Source organism: Lissotriton vulgaris, chromosome 10 (genome assembly GCF_964263255.1).
Source record: "Lissotriton vulgaris chromosome 10, aLisVul1.2, whole genome shotgun sequence".
Lineage (NCBI taxonomy): Eukaryota > Metazoa > Chordata > Amphibia > Caudata > Salamandridae > Lissotriton > Lissotriton vulgaris.
Window position 1 is genome coordinate 14639880 of NC_141698.1, and position 20563 is coordinate 14660442.

Sequence of the window (20563 nt, forward strand, 5' to 3'; positions counted from 1 at the left end):
TTCCAGATCCTGGGTGCCATTCCTGAGAAGGAGCGCTTGTAGGTTTTCTCTTTCCTGAATCTACGGGGTTTCAGGAGTAGATTTTTTGAGCTTCTATTGGACCTCGAACCTCCTGATATGGACAATTTTTGAGCGAGGTAGTTGGGTGCATTGTGGTGCACGGCCGCGTGTGTCATAACTGCAATTTTTAGTTGTATTCTGGCTTCAAACGGCAGCCATTTTAGGGACTTTAAATCTGGGGAAATATGCGAATGTTTTCTTGAGCCAGTAATGAGTCTTGCGGCAGCGTTCAGGGAGGCTCTTAAGGGTGCTGTTGTGGATAGCGGGAGTCCACTGAGGGTCACAATTCCGTAGTCGATTCGAGGGATGACTAACGCTTGTACAGCAGTTCGAAAGTCTTCAGTTGGAAGGAAGGGTTTGATTTTCCTCAGTGTGTTTATTTGGAAATTAGCTGCTTTTGTGGCTTAGCTGATGTGTTGCTGCATGTTGAGCTTGGCGTCCAGTGTGATGCCTAGAGATTTCGCTGAGTCCACGATGGTGGGTTGGACATTGAGTGCTGTTAGGTTGTTGAGCCATGTTTGGGTGGTGGAAATTTTCGCCGGGGGTGAGATGAGAAGGAACTCAGTTTTCAGAGCATTTAGTTTGAGGTGATTATCGGCTAGCCAAGATTGAGTGTTAATAAGCGTGGAGTTCAGATGTTTGATATCTTCCGGAGATTGAAGCTTTAGGTACAGTTGTGTTGTCGTCGGCGTACATATGGAATTGGACATTAGAAGCTTGGAGCAAGGTGGCGAGCGGTTCCATGACTAGGTTGAACAAAGTGGGGGAGAGGGAGGATCCTTGTGGAACACCTAGATCCGCAGGCACAGGTGAAGATAGCACATGATCGATCTTGAACTTCTGAGATCGGTTGTGTAGGAAGGACGAAAACCATTTGAGAACCGTTCCCGATAGACCCATTCTAGTGCTTAGCAGTTCCAGCAGGTTCTCATGTTTGACCGTGTCAAATGCTGACGAGAGGTCAAGAAGGATGAGGAGACAGGACTCATTGCGATCAAGAATTTGGAGGGCGTCATCAATTATGTGTGTCATAGCTGTTTCCGTGCTATGTTTCGCTCGGAATCCTGATTGATGAGAATTGAGGAGGTCAAATTGGTCAATGTGTCTTGTTAGTTGGAGTTGGACACATTTCTCCAGCAGTTTGGCCAGGGTGGGAATATTGGTGATGGGTCGGTAATTGTTTAGGTCAGTCGGATCAGCTGTAGGTTTCTTGAGTATAGGAGTGACTTGCCCCACCTTGAGGGAGTCCGGAATGAGGCCTTGTTGCAGGGAGCAGTTGATGATTTTGGTCCAGAGAGGGAGGAGCAGGGAGATGAAGTCTTTTACAGCATTAGCAGGTAGAGGGTCTGTGTGGTGGTTAGAGGGCTTCAAGGTGCAGAGCAGTTTGTGTATTGTTTCTTCCGAGTAGGTATCGAAGTACTGCCAGGAAGCCATGTTTTTAGGTTGAGTGTTAGCCATTCTTGTGTGGTTGGGGAATTGGCTTACATCCATGATGAGGTCATTTCTTATGTTGTCAGTCTTTAGCTTAAAGAAAGCAGAGAAGTCTTCACAGTGTGGGGTGTCGCTTGTTGTGCTACTTGATTGTAGGGGTTGTGCCTTTGTTTGGGTTTTGATTAGTTCGAAGAGTTTTCTTGGCCTGTTTTTTGCTTGGTCCAATTGGCGGCTGAAGAAGTCCAATTTTGTGCGCTTTATTATCCTGAAGTAGGCATTTCTCTTGTTTTTGAGGTGCAGTGCTGAGGGGTCCGCTCTCCAAGTGCGCTCTGCCATTCGCATCGAACGCCTATCGTCATTGAGTCTGTCGTCATACCAGGGGTTGGAAGTTTTGGTGGAGACTCTCTTCAGTTGCAGTGGGGCGACTTCATTGACTAATGTATTCATAGATTCAAGGTAGTGGTCAGTCAGTGATTGAACATCCGCGGCACCTGAAGGGGGAAGGAGCAGATTGCCGATGTGGGGAGGCAGAGTAGAGGCGTTGAGGAGAAGTTTATAGGGAAGCACGTCAAGGCAAGGAAAGCTGGCCTGGGCAACCTTGACGTGCAGAGGAGTCGGAGAACCTCTGGTAGATGGGGGAGACTGCACATATGCCACCAAAAAGTCCACACCAAGGTATAAATCTACTTCTCACCGTCAGAGGAAACAAGCGCCCAAACAAGTGAGTACCGTGATGAGGATCAGGTTTCTATGCACAACGCCTCTTCCTCAAGAGGGTTGAAGGAGAGAATGATGGGTGGTCCCTCAATCTGCAGACATGGGAACTGTCCCTTCCTCCTCTCCTCTCACCACTCTTGTCCTGGGGGTGAGCTGGAGGACGAGGCAGATGACACTTCCTAGTAACACCGGGACCGGTGCTTTCAATGGAACTATGACGATGCCCCCCGGGCGGATAGCAAAACTGTTTGTACCTACCACGGAGCCCGAGCAACCTTGGCCGATGCCGCTATAGGAGTTTTGGCTCTGGTTCACCCCATTGGCCATCACCTACCCAGCAGGACACCTGACATTGTTTTCCTCGTCTCCCCGATGTGTTTCCTTCCCAACCCCTTCCGTGATCCTTTGATTTTAATTGCTGTAACTCAGGTTCAGAAAGCTTGTTAAGACCTGGCTGTTTAAACAATAACACTCAACAGTCATTTCCCCCTTTTTTCTGCCCTCAAACTAGCTGTGTCTAGGCGCCGGGAAACCCTTTTTGGGTAGCTGTTGCGCCCTACAAATTGAAAAAATAAAATAAATAATAATAAACTATGTAACCTGTACCTCTCTGCTCCTCATGTGAAGCACTCTGATACCTCCGGCTCTAGCCAACACTATATAAAACTTTGCAAATAAAAAAACATGCAAAAAAATAAACTGCGCATGCCTTGGCCGGGTTCTCCTCCAGTGTATTTTACGCATGCCTTGGCCGGGTTCTCCTCCAGTGTATTTTACGCATGCCTTGGCCGGGTTCTCCTCCAGTGTATTTTACGCATGCCTAGGCCGGGTTCTCCTCCAGTGTATTTTACGCATGCCTAGGCCGGGTTCTCCTCCAGTGTATTTTACGTTTGCAAGTTCTTGTCCACTGTATTTCCCATAAGTCCTGGTGAGGTTATGGTGTGGTATTCATCTTCCATAGGTTCTTGACCTGTTCATTTTATTTTACAGAAGTCCTGGGGAGGCTATTGTGCAGTATTTGTTTTGCATAGGGTCTTGTGCAGTAGATTTTATTTTTCATATGACCGAGCAGGTGTTTGTCCAGTGTAATTTACACAAGTCCTGGTCAGGTCCTTGTGCAGTATTTTTCAACAATAGCCTGGGTGGGTTCTTGTGCAGTAATGTTAACATTTCTCACTGACAAGTTCTTATCCCGTGCTTCTTATTTTCATAAATCCACGGCAGGTTCTTGTGCAGTATTTGTTTTGCATAGGTTCTTGCATAGTACATTTTCCAGTACAGCTCCCCTTCAAGGCACTTGTGCACAGCAGCGATACCAGCCCTTCAAGGCACTTGTGCACAGAAGTGATGCCTGCCCTTCAAGGCACTTGTGCGCAGCAGCGATGCCTGCCCTTCAAGGCACTTGTGCACAGAAGTGATGCCTGCCCTTCAAGGCACTTGTGCGCAGCAGCGATGCCTGCCCTTCAAGGTGCTTGTGCACAGCAGCGATGCCTCTCCTTCAAGGCACTTGTGCACAGGAGCGATGCCTGCCTTTCAAGGCACTTGTGCACAGCAGTGATGCCTGCCCTTCAAGGTGCTTGTGCAGAGCAGTGATGGCTCCCCCTTCAAGGCACTTGTGCACAGCAGCGATGCCTGCCCTTCAAGGCACTTGTGCACAGAAGTGATGCCTGCCCTTCAAGGCACTTGTGCGCAGCAGCGATGCCTGCCCTTCAAGGTGCTTGTGCACAGCAGCAATGCCTCTCCTTCAAGGCACTTGTGCACAGTAGCGATGCCTGCCTTTCAAGGCACTTGTGCACAGCAGCGATGCCTCCCCTTCAAGGTGCTTGTGCAGAGCAGTGATGGCTCCCCCTTCAAGGCACTTGTGCACAGCAGCGATGCCTGCCCTTCAAGGCACTTGTGCACAGAAGTGATGCCTGCCCTTCAAGGCACTTGTGCACAGTAGCAATGCCTGCCTTTCAAGGCACTTGTGCACAGCAGCGATGCCTACCCTTCAAGGTGCTTGTGCACAGCAGTGATGGCTCCCCCTTCAAGGCACTTGTGCACAGCAGCGATGCCTGCCCTTCAAGGCACTTGTGCACAGCAGCGATGCCTCCACTTCAAGGCTCTTGTGCACAACAGCGATGCCTGCCCTTCAAGGTGCTTGTGCACAGCAGCGATGCCTCTCCTGCAAGGCACTTGTGCACAGTAGCGATGCCTGCCTTTCAAGGCACTTGTGCACAGCAGCGATGCCTACCCTTAAAGGTGCTTGTGCACAGCAGTGATGGCTCCCCCTTCAAGGCACTTGTGCACAGCAGTGATGCCTGCCCTTCAAGGCACTTGTGCACAGCAGCGATGCCTGCCCTTCAAGGCGCTTGTGCACAGCAGCGATGCCTCCACTTCAAGGCTCTTGTGCACAGAAGCAATGCCTGCCTTTCAAGGCGCTTGTGCACAGCAGCGATGCCTCCCCTTAGAGGCTCTTGTGCACAGAAGCAATGCCTGCCTTTCAAGGCGCTTGTGCACAGCAGCAATGCCTGCCCTTCGAGGCTCGTGAGAGCAGCGATGCCTGCCCTTCAAGGCGCTTGTGCACAGAAGCGATGCCTGCCTTTCGAGGCTCGTGAGAGCAGCGATGCCTGCCCTTCAAGGCGCTTGTGCACAGAAGCGATGCCTGCCTTTCGAGGCTCTTGTGCACAGCAGCAATGCCATCACTTCAAGGCGCTTGGCACAGCAGCGATGCCTGCCCTTCGAGGCGCTTGTGCACAGCAGCGATGCCTCCCCTTAGAGGCTCTTGTGCACAGAAGCAATGCCTGCCTTTCAAGGCGCTTGTGCACAGCAGCAATGCCTGCCCTTCGAGGCTCGTGAGAGCAGCGATGCCTGCCCTTCAAGGCGCTTGTGCACAGAAGCGATGCCTGCCTTTCGAGGCTCGTGAGAGCAACGATGCCTGCCCTTCATGGCGCTTGTGCACAGAAGCGATGCCTGCCTTTCGAGGCTCTTGTGCACAGCAGCAATGCCATCACTTCAAGGCGCTTGGCACAGCAGCGATGCCTGCCCTTCGAGGCGCTTGTGCACAGCAGCGATGCCTTCACTTCAAGGCGCTTGTGCACAGCAGCGATGCCTTCACTTCAAGGCGCTTGTGCACAGTAGCGATGCCTTCACTTCAAGGCGCTTGTGCACAGTAGCGATGCCTTCACTTCAAGGCGCTTGTGCACAGCAGCGATGCCTGCCCTTCAAGGCGCTTGTGCACAGCAGCGATGCCTGCCTTTCAAGGCGCTTGTGCACTGCAGTGATGCCTTCACTTCAAGGCGCTTGTGCACAGCAGCGATGCCTTCACTTCGAAGCGCTTGTGCACAGCAGCGATGCCTCCACTTCAAGGCGCTTGTGCACAGCAGCGATGCCTTCACTTCGAAGCGCTTGTGCACAGCAGCGATGCCTTCACTTCAAGGCTCTTGTGCACAGCAGCGAGGCCTCCCCTTCAAGGCGGTTGTGCACAGCAGCGATGCCTTCACTTCGAAGCGCTTGTGCACAGCAGCGATGCCTTCACTTCAAGGCGCTTGTGCACAGCAGCGATGCCTTCACTTCAAGGCGCTTGTGCACAGCAGCGATGCTCCCTTTCCCGGCCGCCTGGCACGGCGCTGGCCGAGGCCTTGGCGCCTCCGGTTCGCTGGCACGGCATGGCTGGGTTTGGGCACGCAGAGCTGTACACATGACTCATTCTCTGAAGTCTGTTATTTTCACACTGATGGACAGATGCCCATTGTTCCCCCCCAGCCGGAGCCTTATCTCGGGGCGGGGGACAAAGAGGGGCATTGAGTGCCCGGGCTGGCACGCACTGACCCGTGGGCGGCCCTAGGACAGGACGCACGGAGTGTGAATTCGGGAAGCCAGCCTTCCTGCCTCTGCCCACCTCTGCCCGGGCAGCTCCTGTCTGAAGAAGAGCTGGTGCTCGAGGGCAGGGCCCGTGTGCTTCGATTCCCCCCCAGCGAGGGCGCTACGCACAATGATGCGCAGCCATCGGTCTCCGCGTCAGGTGCTTCTAAGCTCGCATTTCACCATTCCAGAGTTGATGAAATGAGTACCACTGATCAGGAAAGCGTCCTCCGTATCTTTGCCTACTCCTGGTGCAGGTAAATGGGTGACACAGAGGATGGGGATGGACTGCTAACGCCTTGAACTTCAGTCGCGGTCCTAGCACTGCTGACATAACGTGTGATCTTAGCCGTGTGGTATTCTGGCTCCGTAAATACACTGGTCCTCCGCTCTCTCGGGCCCGGGATGAAAGGACGTGTCTTTACCCATCCGCCCACCACCCCGGGTCACCTTGGCGTGCCTTTGCTTAACTCGTGCGCCTCCGGATGTCGGGCCAAGCAGCATCTCTGAGGGAAGTTGTAACTTACCAGGCGATGCTTGTCTCAGGATCTCAGTCCCAGAGGGCGGGGGTCAAGAAAGTGCCTTTGACCCTGTGATGCGGGGGTGAACCGCCTCGTGATAAACACTCCTTCCCATGCATTTCGCCACCCTAGCCCGCCACAGTGAGCACCTAAGAAGGTGGGGGGGGGGGGGGAGCATCTCAGGAGCTACTCCTTGGAGAAGCCTGGGGTAGAGTCACCCAAGCTACCAGCATCTCACGAGCTACTCCTTGGAGAAGCCTGGGGTAGAGTCACCCAAGCTGCCAGCATCTCACAAGCTACTCGTCAGAGAAGCCTGGGGTGGAGTCACCCAAGCTACCAGCATCTCACGAGCTACTCCTTGGAGAAGCCTGGGGTGGAGTCACCCAAGCTACCAGCATCTCACGAGCTACTCCTTGGAGAAGCCTGGGGTGGAGTCACCCAAGCTACCAGCGTCTCACGAGCTACTCCTTGGAGAAGCCTGGGGTGGAGTCACCCAAGCTACCAGCGTCTCACGAGCTACTCCTTGGAGAAGCCTGGTGTGGAGTCACCCAAGCTACCAGCGTCTCATGAGCTACTCCTTGGAGAAGCCTGGGGTAGAGTCACCCAAGATACCAGCATCTCATAAGCTACTCGTCAGAGAAGCCTGGCGTAGAGTCACCCAAGCCACCAGCGTCTCACGAGCTACTCCTTGGAGAAGCCTGGGGTAGAGTCACCCAAGCTACCAGCGTCTCACGAGCTACTCGTCAGAGAAGCCAGGGTAGAGTCACCCAAGCTACCAGCATCTCACGAGCTACTCCTCGGAGAAGCCTGGCGTAGAGTCACCCAAGCTACCAGCATCTCAAGCTACTCGTTGGAGAAGCCTGGCGTAGAGTCACCCAAGCTACCAGCATCTCATAAGCTACTCGTCCGAGAAGCCTGGCGTAGAGTCACCCAAGCTACCAGCATCTTACGCGCTACTCGTTAGAGAAGCCTGGGGTAGAGTCACCCAAGCTACCAGCATCTCACAAGCTACTCGTCCGAGAAGCCTGGGGTGGAGTCACCCAAGCTACCAGCATCTTACACGCTACTCGTCAGAGAAGCCTGGGGTGGAGTCACCCAAGCTACCAGCGTCTCATGAGCTACTCCTTGGAGAAGCCAGGCGTAGAGTCACCCAAGCTACCAGCATCTCATAAGCTACTCGTCCGAGAAGCCTGGGGTAGAGTCACCCAAGCTACCAGCATCTCACGAGCTACTCCTTGGAGAAGCCTGGGGTGGAGTCACCCAAGCTACCAGCATCTCACGAGCTACTCCTTGGAGAAGCCCAAGTAGAGTCACCCAAGCTACCAGCATCTCATAAGCTACTCGTCCGAGAAGCCTTGGGTAGAGTCACCCAAGCTACCAGCATCTCATAAGCTACTCGTTGGAGAAGCCTGGGGTAGAGTCACCCAAGCTACCAGCATCTCACAAGCTACTCGTCCGAGAAGCCTGGGGTAGAGTCACCCAAGCTACCAGCATCTCATAAGCTACTCGTCCGAGAAGCCTGGGGTAGAGTCACCCAAGCTACCAGCATCTCATAAGCTACTCATTGGAGAAGCCTGGGGTGGAGTCACCCAAGCTACCAGCATCTCACAAGCTACTCGTCAGAGAAGCCTGGGGTAGAGTCACCCAAGCTACCAGCATCTCACAAGCTACTCGTCCGAGAAGCCTGGGGTAGAGTCACCCAAGCTACCAGCATCTTACGCGCTACTCGTCAGAGAAGCCTGGGGTAGAGTCACCCAAGCTACCAGCATCTCACAAGCTACTCACTGGAGAAGCCTGGGGTAGAGTCACCCAAGCTACCAGCATCTCATAAGCTACTCGTCCGAGAAGCCTGGGGTAGAGTCACCCAAGCTACCAGCATCTCACAAGCTACTCACTGGAGAAGCCTGGGGTAGAGTCACCCAAGCTACCAGCATCTCATAAGCTACTCGTCCGAGAAGCCTGGGGTGGAGTCACCCAAGCTACCAGCATCTCACGAGCTACTCGTTGGAGAAGCATGGGGTGGAGTCACCCAAGCTACCAGCATCTCACAAGCTACTCGTCCGAGAAGCCTGGGGTAGAGTCACCCAAGCTACCAGCATCTTACGCGCTACTCGTCAGAGAAGCCTGGGGTAGAGTCACCCAAGCTACCAGCATCTCACAAGCTACTCACTGGAGAAGCCTGGGGTAGAGTCACCCAAGCTACCAGCATCTCATAAGCTACTCGTCCGAGAAGCCTGGGGTAGAGTCACCCAAGCTACCAGCATCTCACAAGCTACTCGTCCGAGAAGCCTGGGGTAGAGTCACCCAAGCTACCAGCGTCTCATGAGCTACTCGTCCGAGAAGCCTGGGGTGGAGTCACCCAAGCTACCAGCATCTCACGAGCTACTCGTTGGAGAAGCATGGGGTGGAGTCACCCAAGCTACCAGCATCTCACAAGCTACTCGTCCGAGAAGCCTGGGGTAGAGTCACCCAAGCTACCAGCGTCTCATGAGCTACTCCTTTGAGACGCCTGGGGTAGAGTCTCCCAAGCTACCAGCATCTCACGAGCTACTCCTTTGAGACGCCTGGGGTAGAGTCTCCCAAGCTACCAGTGTCTCATGAGCTACTCCTTGGAGAAGCCCAAGTAGAGTCACCCAAGCTACTAGCGTCTCATGAGCTACTCGTTGGAGAAGCCTGGGGTGGAGTCCCCCAAGCTACCAGCGTCTCATGAGCTACTCCTTGGAGAAGCCTGGGGTGGAGTTACCCAAGCTACCAGCATCTTACGCGCTACTCGTCAGAGAAGCCTGGGGTAGAGTCACCCAAGCTACCAGCATCTCACAAGCTACTCACTGAAGAAGCCTCGGGTAGAGTCACCCAAGCTACCAGCATCTTACGCGCTACTCGTCAGAGAAGCCTGAGGTAGAGTCACCCAAGCTACCAGCATCTTACGCGCTACTCGTCAGAGAAGCCTGGGGTGGAGTCACCCAAGCTACCAGCATCTTACGCGCTACTCGTCGGAGAAGCCTGGGGTGGAGTCACCCAAGCTACCAGCATCTCATGAGCTACTCGTCAGAGAAGCCTGGCGTAGAGTCACCCAAGCTACCAGCATCTCACAAGCTACTCACTGGAGAAGCCTGGGGTGGAGTCACCCAAGCTACCAGCGTCTCATGAGCTACTCCTTGGAGAAGCCTGGGGTAGAGTCACCCAAGCTACCAGCATCTCACAAGCTACTCCTTGGAGAAGCCTGGGGTGGAGTCACCCAAGCTACCAGCATCTCACGAGCTACTCGTCAGAGAAGCCTGGCGTAGAGTCACCCAAGCTACCAGCATCTCACGAGCTACTCGTTGGAGAAGCCTGGGGTAGAGTCACCCAAGCTACCAGCATCTCACAAGCTACTCGTCCGAGAAGCCTGGGGTAGAGTCACCCAAGCTACCAGCATCTCACGAGCTACTCGTTGGAGAAGCCTGGGGTAGAGTCACCCAAGCTACCAGCATCTCACGAGCTACTCGTCAGAGAAGCCTGGCGTAGAGTCACCCAAGCTACCAGCATCTCACAAGCTACTCGTCAGAGAAGGCTGGGGTGGAGTCACCCAAGCTACCAGCATCTCACAAGATACTCCTTGAAGAAGCCTAGGTTGGAGTCACCCAAGCTACCGGCGTCTCACGAGCTACTCCTTGGAGAAGCCTGGGGTGGAGTCACCCAAGCTACCAGCATCTCTCGAGCTACTCCTTGGAGAAGCCTGGGGTAGAGTCACGCAAGCTACCAGCATCTCACAAACTACTCGTCAGAGAAGCCTGAGGTAGTCACCCAAGCTACCAGCATCTCACAAGCTGCTCCTTGGAGAAGCCTGGGGTGGAGTCACCCAAGCTACCAGCATCTCACGAGCTGCTCCTTGGAGAAGCCTGGCGTAGAGTCACCCAAGCTACCAGCATCTTACGCGCTACTCGTCAGAGAAGCCTGGGGTAGAGTCACCCAAGCTACCAGCATCTCACAAGCTACTCGTCCGAGAAGCCTGGGGTGGAGTCACCCAAGCTACCAGCATCTTACGCGCTACTCGTCAGAGAAGCCTGGGGTGGAGTCACCCAAGCTACCAGCGTCTCATGAGCTACTCCTTGGAGAAGCCTGGGGTAGTCACCCAAGCTACCAGCATCTCATAAGCTACTAGTCCGAGAAGCCTGGGGTAGAGTCACCCAAGCTACCAGCATTTCACGAGCTACTCCTTGGAGAAGCATGGGGTAGAGTCACCCAAGCTACCAGCATCTTACGCGCTACTCGTCAGAGAAGCCTGGGGTGGAGTCACCCAAGCTACCAGCATCTCACAAGCTACTCACTGGAGAAGCCTCGGGTAGAGTCACCCAAGCTACCAGCATCTTACGCGCTACTCGTCAGAGAAGCCCAAGTAGAGTCGCCCAAGCTACCAGCATCTCACAAGCTACTCGTCAGAGAAGCCTGGGGTGGAGTCACCCAAGCTACCAGCATCTCATGAGCTACTCGTCAGAGAAGCCTGGCGTAGAGTCACCCAAGCTACCAGCATCTCACAAGCTACTCACTGGAGAAGCCTGGGGTGGAGTCACCCAAGCTACCAGCGTCTCATGAGCTACTCCTTGGAGAAGCCTGGGGTAGAGTCACCCAAGCTACCAGCATCTCTCGAGCTACTCCTTGGAGAAGCCTGGGGTGGAGTCACCCAAGCTACCAGCATCTCACGAGCTACTCGTCAGAGAAGCCTGGCGTAGTCACCCAAGCTACCAGCATCTCACGAGCTACTCGTTGGAGAAGCCTGGGGTGGAGTCACCCAAGCTACCAGCATCTTACGCGCTACTCGTCAGAGAAGCCTGGCGTAGAGTCACCCAAGCTACCAGCATCTCACAAGCTACTCGTCAGAGAAGCCTGGGGTGGAGTCACCCAAGCTACCAGCATCTCACAAGCTACTCCTTGGAGAAGCCTAGGTTGGAGTCACCCAAGCTACTGGTGTCTCACGAGCTACTCCTTGGAGAAGCCTGGGGTGGAGTCACCCAAGCTACCAGCATCTCTCGAGCTACTCCTTGGAGAAGCCTGGGGTGGATTCACCCAAGCTACCAGCGTCTCATGAGCTACTCCTTGGAGAAGCCTGGGGTAGAGTCACCCAAGCTACCAGCATCTCACAAGCTACTCGTCAGAGAAGCCTGAGGTAGAGTCACCCAAGCTACCAGCATCTCACAAGCTACTCACTGGAGAAGCCTGGGGTGGAGTCACTCAAGCTACCAGCATCTCACGAGCTACTCCTTGGAGAAGCCTGGCGTAGAGTCACCCAAGCTACCAGCATCTTACGCGCTACTCGTCAGAGAAGCCTGGGGTAGAGTCACCCAAGCTACCAGCATCTCACAAGCTACTCGTCCGAGAAGCCTGGCTGGGGTGGAGTCACCCAAGCTACCAGCATCTCACGAGCTACTCCTTGGAGAAGCCTGGCGTAGAGTCACCCAAGCTACCAGCATCTTACGCGCTACTCGTCAGAGAAGCCTGGGGTAGAGTCACCCAAGCTACCAGCATCTCACAAGCTACTCATCAGAGAAGCCTGGGGTGGAGTCACCCAAGCTACCAGCATCTCACAAGCTACTCGTCAGAGAAGCCTGGGGTGGAGTCACCCAAGCTACCAGCATCTCACAAGCTACTCAATGGAGAAGCCTCGGGTAGAGTCACCCAAGCTACCAGCATCTTACGCGCTACTCGTCAGAGAAGCCTGAGGTAGAGTCACCCAAGCTACCAGCATCTTACGCGCTACTCGTCAGAGAAGCCTGGCGTAGAGTCACCCAAGCTACCAGCATCTCACGAGCTACTCGTCAGAGAAGCCTGGGGTGGAGTCACCCAAGCTACCAGCATCTCATGAGCTACTCGTCAGAGAAGCCTGGCGTAGAGTCACCCAAGCTACCAGCATCTCACAAGCTACTCGTCAGAGAAGCCTGGGGTGGAGTCACCCAAGCTACCAGCATCTCACAAGCTACTCCTTGGAGAAGCCTAGGGTGTAGTCACCCAAGCTACCGGTATCTCATGAGCTACTCATCAGAGAAGCCTGGGGTAGAGTCACCCAAGCTACCAGCATCTCATAAGCTACTCGTTGGAGAAGCCTGGGGTGGAGTCACCCAAGCTACCAGCATCTCATGAGCTACTCATCAGAGAAGCCTGGGGTAGAGTCACCCAAGCTACCAGCATCTCACAAGCTACTCGTCAGAGAAGCCTGGGGTAGAGTCACCCAAGCTACCAGCATCTCAAGCGACTCACTGGAGAAGCCTGGGGTAGAGTCACCCAAGCTACCAGCATCTTACGTGCTACTCGTCAGAAAAGCCTGGCGTAGAGTCACCCAAGCTACCAGCATCTCACAAGCTACTCCTTGGAGAAGCCTGGGGTGGAGTCACCCAAGCTACCAGCATCTTACGCGCTACTCGTCAGAGAAGCCTGGCGTAGAGTCACCCAAGCTACCAGCATCTTACGCGCTACTCGTCAGAGAAGCCTGGCGTAGAGTCACCCAAGCTACCAGCATCTTACGCGCTACTCGTCAGAGAAGCCTCGGGTAGAGTCACCCAAGCTACCAGCATCTTACGCGCTACTCGTCAGAGAAGCCTGGCGTAGAGTCACCCAAGCTACCAGCATCTTACGCGCTACTCGTCAGAGAAGCCTGGCGTAGAGTCACCCAAGCCACCAGCGTCTCACGAGCTACTCCTTGGAGAAGCCTGGCGTAGAGTCACCCAAGCTACCAGCATCTCACGAGCTACTCACTGGAGAAGCCCAAGTAGAGTCACCCAAGCTACCGGCGTCTCACGAGCTACTCCTTGGAGAAGCCTGGGGTGGAGTCACCCAAGCTACCAGCATCTCACAAGCTACTCCTTGGAGAAGCCTGGGGTGGAGTCACCCAAGCTACCAGCATCTCACAAGCTACTCCTTGGAGAAGCCTGGGGTGGAGTCACCCAAGCTACCAGCATCTCACAAGCTACTCGTCAGAGAAGCCTAGGGTGGAGTCACCCAAGCTACCAGCATCTCACAAGCTACTCCTTGGAGAAGCCTGGGGTAGAGTCACCCAAGCTACCAGCATCTTACGCGCTACTCGTCAGAGAAGCCCAAGTAGAGTCGCCCAAGCTACCAGCATCTCACAAGCTACTCCTTCGAGAAGCCTGGGGTAGAGTCACCCAAGCTAGCAGCATCTCACAAGCTACTCCTTGGAGAAGCCTGGGGTAGACTCACCCAAGCTACCAGCATCTTACGCGCTACTCGTCAGAGAAGCCCAAGTAGAGTCACCCAAGCTACCAGCATCTCACAAGCTACTCCTTGGAGAAGCCTGGGGTAGAGTCGCCCAAGCTACCAGCATCTCACAAGCTACTCCTTGGAGAAGCCTGGGGTGGAGTCACCCAAGCTACCAGCATCTCTCGAGCTACTCCTTGGAGAAGCCTGGGGTAGAGTCACCCAAGCTACCAGCATCTTACGTGCTACTCGTCAGAGAAGCCCAAGTAGAGTCGCCCAAGCTACCAGCATCTCACGAGCTACTCGCCAGAGAAGCCTGGGGTAGAGTCACCCAAGCTACCAGCATCTCACGAGCTACTCCTTGGAGAAGCCTGGCGTAGAGTCACCCAAGCTACCAGCATCTTGCGCGCTACTCGTCAGAAGCCTGGCGTAGAGTCACCCAAGCTACCAGCATCTCATAAGCTACTCGTTGGAGAAGCCTGGGGTAAAGTCACCCAAGCTACCAGCATCTCATAAGCTACTCGTCAGAGAAGCCTGGGGTGGAGTCACCCAAGCTACCAGCATCTCACGAGATGCTCGCTGGAGAAGGCTAGTATAGACCCACCCAAGCAGACATGTAGTTTGTTGTAAGATTATTATAAACTAATCCTACTGTTTGAAAGAGGAGACCGCTTTGACCAATTCATGATTTTGTTTCTCACGAGACGATCTCAGATGGATCTTTCAGCTGTAGGTGAAGTGCAGACGCTCTTCAAATGCAAGTTTTGCTGCCCCAAAGTGTGAAGCTCCATCATGACACAACCAGGTGACAGGAGTGTTCACCTCAAGGCTGCGGTGGTACCACTGCGGCCTTCTGAAGCATCACCTCACCGTCTCTGAAGCAGAATGCAGCCGGTGGTGCCTGCAGACGTTGTCCATCCATCGGCTGCCTGTAGAAGGTCAAGGAAGTGGGTCCCATTGAAATTGAATGGACGAGAAGCCCCCAACGCTGTCACTAACAACTGGACATTAGAAAGTACCTGTAGATGCTTTCTTAAAATGACCGCTCTCCTTTTGCATGCATCATTATGACAAAGGTAGTGACGTCAGTCTTTTTTGGGTAGGAGGTTGTATGTATTGCAGGTGTGACCACCTCTTATAATCAGGTGCCGCTTCTTCTGTCGCTGGCCTTTAAGTAAGTCAAGCAAACAGTTAAAAATTCTAAAAAAATTGAGGGGATGATTTTTCCATTCATCGCTGCTCTGGTAATCATTCTGATTCAGAAAAGGGGGTGGTGATGAACAGAGTCTCTGAATTAAGCAGACCACTCTTACCCAGTGCAAAGATCAGGGCTTGATCCATCACCGTTTTTTAGCTCACTGCACCATCCCAGCTCAGAACCTGGCTACATGCAAATTAGTCTGTTCCTGTCCCAGTGCATGATGGGAACAGGACAAACCGGTCCCCGGTAGCTTGTCTCCTTTCTGGTGAAGAATTGGCTTGGTAGTTTAGTCTGCCCTGTTCCCATGATGCACTGGGCCAGGGACAGACTGATTTGCATATAGCCAGGTTCTGAGCTGGGATGGTGCAGTGAGATAAATAACGGTGATGGATCAAGCCCTGATCTTTGGACTGAGTAAGAGTGGTCTGCCTAATTCAGACACTCTGTTCATCACCACCCCCTTTTCTGACTGGTAATCATTCTGGGCTACATTCCATTCTGTCATTTTTGCTTACTCTGTAGCTTTAGACCGGGACTAATCTGATACAAATCATTCTTGGTCCCTTCCAGCGCCTGGATACCCTCACGGGTGACGAGAAGCGCTCTACAAATCTGATTGACGGATTCCTCAATAGGAACAGTTTACCCTTCACTGCCAGGCCACGCCCCCTCTGAAAGGGGAAGGAGGGACCCCTCTGGTTTTGGCTTGTTGAGCCTCATCAGTGAGATGCAGCTCAATTCCTGTGGTGCAGCGACCACGAGGGCCACATCTGAGGAGCTCTGGCCTGCTCCAGGCGTCCCACTGAGAAAAACAAAGTGATGAATGCAGAGCTGGAATTATTGGCAGCCACTGGGAAATTACTCTGGGCCGCATTCAAGTTGTTTCTTTGCTCACTGTGCTATTACAGACAGGCCCTGCTCCGATGGGCAGAGTTTGGTGTGAACCTTCAGGCCACACACATGCCTTCAGAAAGGGAACACAGGCAACTCTTTTTAAGCACTTACATCCAGGCCAGCTTCCGTTCCGGGTTTCATCCTCAAACAGATATACACACAGAACGAACAAATTGGGTATTCGAACAATGTCTTAAGAATCAGTATCAGCAGAAATGACTATGTTTGGGGGTTCGAATACATCAATGCTGTGCTGGATTTTAAAAGCACCTCTCATTGTTTTGTTATAAGCCAGATCCATGTGTGTTTCCTGCACATACCTCTCTCGTCCCATGCACCCTGTGTGTATGTACAGAGCGAAAGAACAAACTCCATAGGAGAGCTGCATCAGCATATATTCAGGTCTTGATAGCTGGGTCCTCTGCTAGAGCCCCTGGCGGCTGTACCTGCCAGGAGGTGAATCGGGGAACTCACCCACGCCTGACTCAGTGCTCAATCATTTCAGCCATGTTGTTCAACTTGCACATGGAACTGCTTGGAGATGTGTCGGGCCAACTGCCACCAATGTCAAGGCGTGTCTGTGACTTCAGTGTCCCCCACACAGTAAACAAACTGAGCCCCAGAAGAAGTGGAACGTTAAGCGGTAGCTATCCGAAATCTTTCCTTGAGGAGTTTGAGGGTGTGGAGGCAAGAGTCGCTGGTCGAGTTTATCTGTGTCACTGTGTTCATCACATGCCACTGTCTCTTGTGTGTTTCTCCTTTTGCCCCTGTTTCCTGTGTTGTTCTGTCGATCGCATGCTTCTCAATTGTGGCCAATATAATCAAAAAGTGGTGGGGAAGTGGTTGAGGGGGGAGCGCGGGGTTAAAATGAAATTAAGACTTACCTGATGCGGCTTGTCGCTGCTCGCCTCGGTGCGCCTCTGCTCTCCTGCTCCCAGCAGTCCCAGGGACACATCACAGACTCCCCATCCAATCCAGACGCTGCTGTCATGCTCCACCCAGCATGAGAGCAGCATGGGGATTGGCCTGAGCGAGCTGGTTCAATGCTTGCTCAGGCACAGGGAGTCTGTGCTGTTTCTCCTCGGGGTGGAGAAACCTAAGTGCGCATGTGGGTTTGGCCGGCCTACGACGGGCCGCTAAACAGACATGCCCACTTGTAGCAGTGCTTACGACTAGTCCTCCCAGGGTCAGACAAAATGGCCCACCCCATCCTAGATTCGGCATACCGGGCACAGCAAGAAAAAAAACCGCCCTACCCTTGAATCTTCATACCAGGCATAGCAAGGAAAAATAAAATACCATGTTTTATTATCATCTTCATTTTCCTTTACTCTCTGCTCAGAGAGCTGTGGGGCGGCGCCCTCCACCCTGAAGGAGGAGCCGCCGCTGCTGCTTCTCCCACTCCCCTTTGTTGTGCTCACCTTCTTGTGCTGCCTTTCTTCTCCTCTCCCACCCTCTTCAGCCTCCCACTGCTCTCTTGCTCCCCTTAACCCGATAGTTCCACCAAGAGGCAAAGTATTTGGCAAAGGTGACAGTACACAACAAGCATTGGCAAAGTCAGCAGGTCTTGCCTCCTGAGAATATTGGCTTTGCCAATGCATTTTGCTGATGCTGTGCAGAACTGGCAATAAGGAAAATTATTTCAGCCAATCCCGCACAGCATCAACAAAAAAAAGAAAAAGGACCAGTGGTGTTGACTGCTGTTACCGGTAGCGTCACCATGCATGAAGGAGTCGACAGAATGCGAATACTACTATTTTTGTCTTTCTGTTCCTATTTTTTTATTTGTGACCAATGCAAGGTGGCTAGTTCCACTTGGATCACTAAATAAAAAAAATATTCTTTTTAGTGTGAGAGCGCATAATAAAAACAAATAAAACATTGCAGGATAATAGGGGCAAGTGAGGAGTGGGAGGCTGGAGCAGATGGGGGAGCAGTGCCGCAGACTTACAGGGGGTGTGCTGTGTTGTGATACCCCCCTTTAAATACATCCTTGGCTTGGTAGGGTGGTCTAAGGTCCAGGAGTCGCGTCTGCTGTATATGGATCCATTTTTATTGCCATTCTAATTTGAGTAAGAGGTTTGGACTTGTTAATTTTTTTAATCAGGAACGTAAAAATATATTTAGGACCAGTTTACCAAAAAAGAAACCAATTTGCGCCCATAGAAGCACTCCTTGAGTGGGTGCAGATGTCCTTCTTTATGGATTGCACAAGCATTGGCAGCAGTAGGCCTGGAAAGTTGCCCCAGTCTCAGGTCTCCCAAAAGGTGATACTCCAAATGCTTGCAAGTAGTCTGAGCACCGCAGTCTCTCGGACAGTGTTCAAAAGCACAGTTTGTCGCGCACTGTGCCCTCTAGACCGAGGGCTTCATTTAGGATTAGCAGACGGAGTAAAGGCAGACGGGGTGGCACAGGACTTTACTGGCCCGCCACATTTAGAGAGGTCTTCCAGCCCCGCAGACCTCTCTGTACATTGGTAGAAACCATGTACGAAAAGTTTGACGGACAGCTCTGTCAAACATGACGGCTTGGATGCCAAACTTCCCCAAAGTTTTTGATTGTTCAAAAAATTCCCAAAGTGGGAATTAATTTTTGATTGAGCCCAATTTCTTTCCTTTTCTGCCCTGAAACAGGTCACTGTAGCCCTTGTGTTGTCTCGATTAGACTATTGTAATGCCCTTTATCTGGGTATTAATAAGGGGCGTGTGCATCGACTTCAGCTTGCGCAGAATGCTGCGCCCGGCTGGGGATGGGTTTCTCGGCACCATCAGGAATCTGCCCTGGCTTCCGCTTGATCGGAGAATAGTCTTCAAAGCCCTCTGCCTGGTTCAGAAGGCCTTCCACAACTCAGGGTCAGAAGGCTCTCAACTATTTCAGAGTCTGTCCCCACCAAGCAGCTGAGATCGGCGAGCAAGAAGCTGCTGATTGTCCCTAGTTTCAGGAAAGCTCGGTGGGGAGGCAGAGCCTTCTGTGTCTGCGGCTGAACATTGGAGCTCCCTCCCTCTCACAATGTAGGGTCTGGACTCTCACTCTCTCTTTCGAAAGCCTTGAAGACCTGGCATTGCACTCTCTCTACTCTGTAAGCTTGGTTCATAGGTGCAGCCCATCTGGAGCACTGCTCACTTCCGGAGTCCACAACCTCCTGTGAGGAGGGATTGTAAACTGCGAGTTGTAGGAGGAGAGAGACCAGATGCGGGGCTGCTGTGAGAAAGCGCGGAAGGTGGCGCGAGGCACGAACATTCAGTGTAAAAAACAGAAATGAGGAGGACTCGAGGAGGGTCAAGCCCTGGAATTCTACCTATGAGGCTGGAGGGCAGGGTCAGAGGTCACAGTATGGGACTGGAGGGCTGGGTCAGAGGTCACAGTATGAGGCTGGATGGCAGGGTCAGAGGTCACAGTATGAGACTGGAGGGCAGGGTCAGAGGTCACAGTATGGGACTGGAGGGCTGGGTCAGAGGTCACAGTATGAGGCTGGATGGCAGGGTCAGAGGTCACAGTATGAGACTGGAGGGCAGGGTCAGAGGTCACAGTATGGGACTGGAGGGCAGGGTCAGAGGTCACAGTATGAGGCTGGAGGGCAGGGTCAGAGGTCACAGTATGAGACTGGAGGGCAGGGTCAGAGGTCACAGTATGAGGCTGGAGGGCTGGGTCAGAGCTCACAGTATGAGGCTGGAGGGCAGGGTCAGAGGTCACAGTATGAGACTGGAGGGCTGGGTCAGAGGTCACAGTATGGGACTGGAGGGCTGGGTCAGAGGTCACAGTATGGGACTGGAGGGCTGGGTCAGAGGTCACAGTATGGGACTGGAGGGCTGGGTCAGAGGTCAGAGGTCACAGTATGAGGCTGGAGGGCTGGGTCAGAGCTCACAGTATGAGGCTGGAGGGCAGGGTCAGAGGTCACAGTATGAGGCTGGAGGGCAGGGTCAGAGGTCACAGTATGAGACTGGAGGGCAGGGTCAGAGGTCACAGTATGGGACTGGAGGGCTGGGTCAGAGGTCACAGTATGAGGTTGGTGGGCAGGGTCAGAGGTCACAGTATGGGACTGGAGGGCAGGGTCAGAGGTCACAGTATGGGACTGGAGGGCAGGGTCAGAGGTCACAGTATGAGGCTGGAGGGCAGGGTCAGAGGTCACAGTATGGGACTGGAGGACTGGGTCTGAGGTCACAGTATGAGGCTGGAGGGCAGGGTCAGAGGTCACAGTATGAGGCTGGAGGGCAGGGTCTGAGGTCACAGTATGGGACTGGAGGGCTGGGTCAGAGGTCACAGTATGAGACTGGAGTGCAGGGTCAGAGGTCACAGTATGGGACTGGAGGGCTGGGTCAGAGGTCACAGTATGGGACTGGAGGGCTGGGTCAGAGGTAACAGTATGAGGCTGGAGGGCAGGGTCAGAGGTCACAGTATGGGACTGGAGGGCTGGGTCAGAGGTCACAGTATGAGGCTGGAGGGCTGGGTCAGAGGTCACAGTATGAGGCTGGAGGGCAGGGGCAGAGGTCACAGTATGAGGCTGGAGGGCAGGGTCAGAGGTCACAGTATGAGGCTGGAGGGCAGGGTCAGAGGTCACAGTATGAGGCTGGAGGGCAGGGTCAGAGGTCACAGTATGAGACTGGAGGGCAGGGTAGAGGTCACAGTATGGGACTGGAGGGCTGGGTCAGAGGTCACAGTATGAGGTTGGTGGGCAGGGTCAGAGGTCACAGTATGGGGCTGGAGGGCC

At 53.5% G+C, this 20563-nt stretch overlaps 1 protein-coding gene across 4 annotated transcripts in view; it reads left to right on the forward strand.

Annotated features, from left to right (window-relative positions):
* The window catches only part of PLXNB3 (plexin B3), a 297888-nt gene that overhangs the window by 93609 nt on the left and 183716 nt on the right, over nucleotides 1-20563 (forward strand). The gene's annotated exons all lie outside the window — the stretch shown is intronic.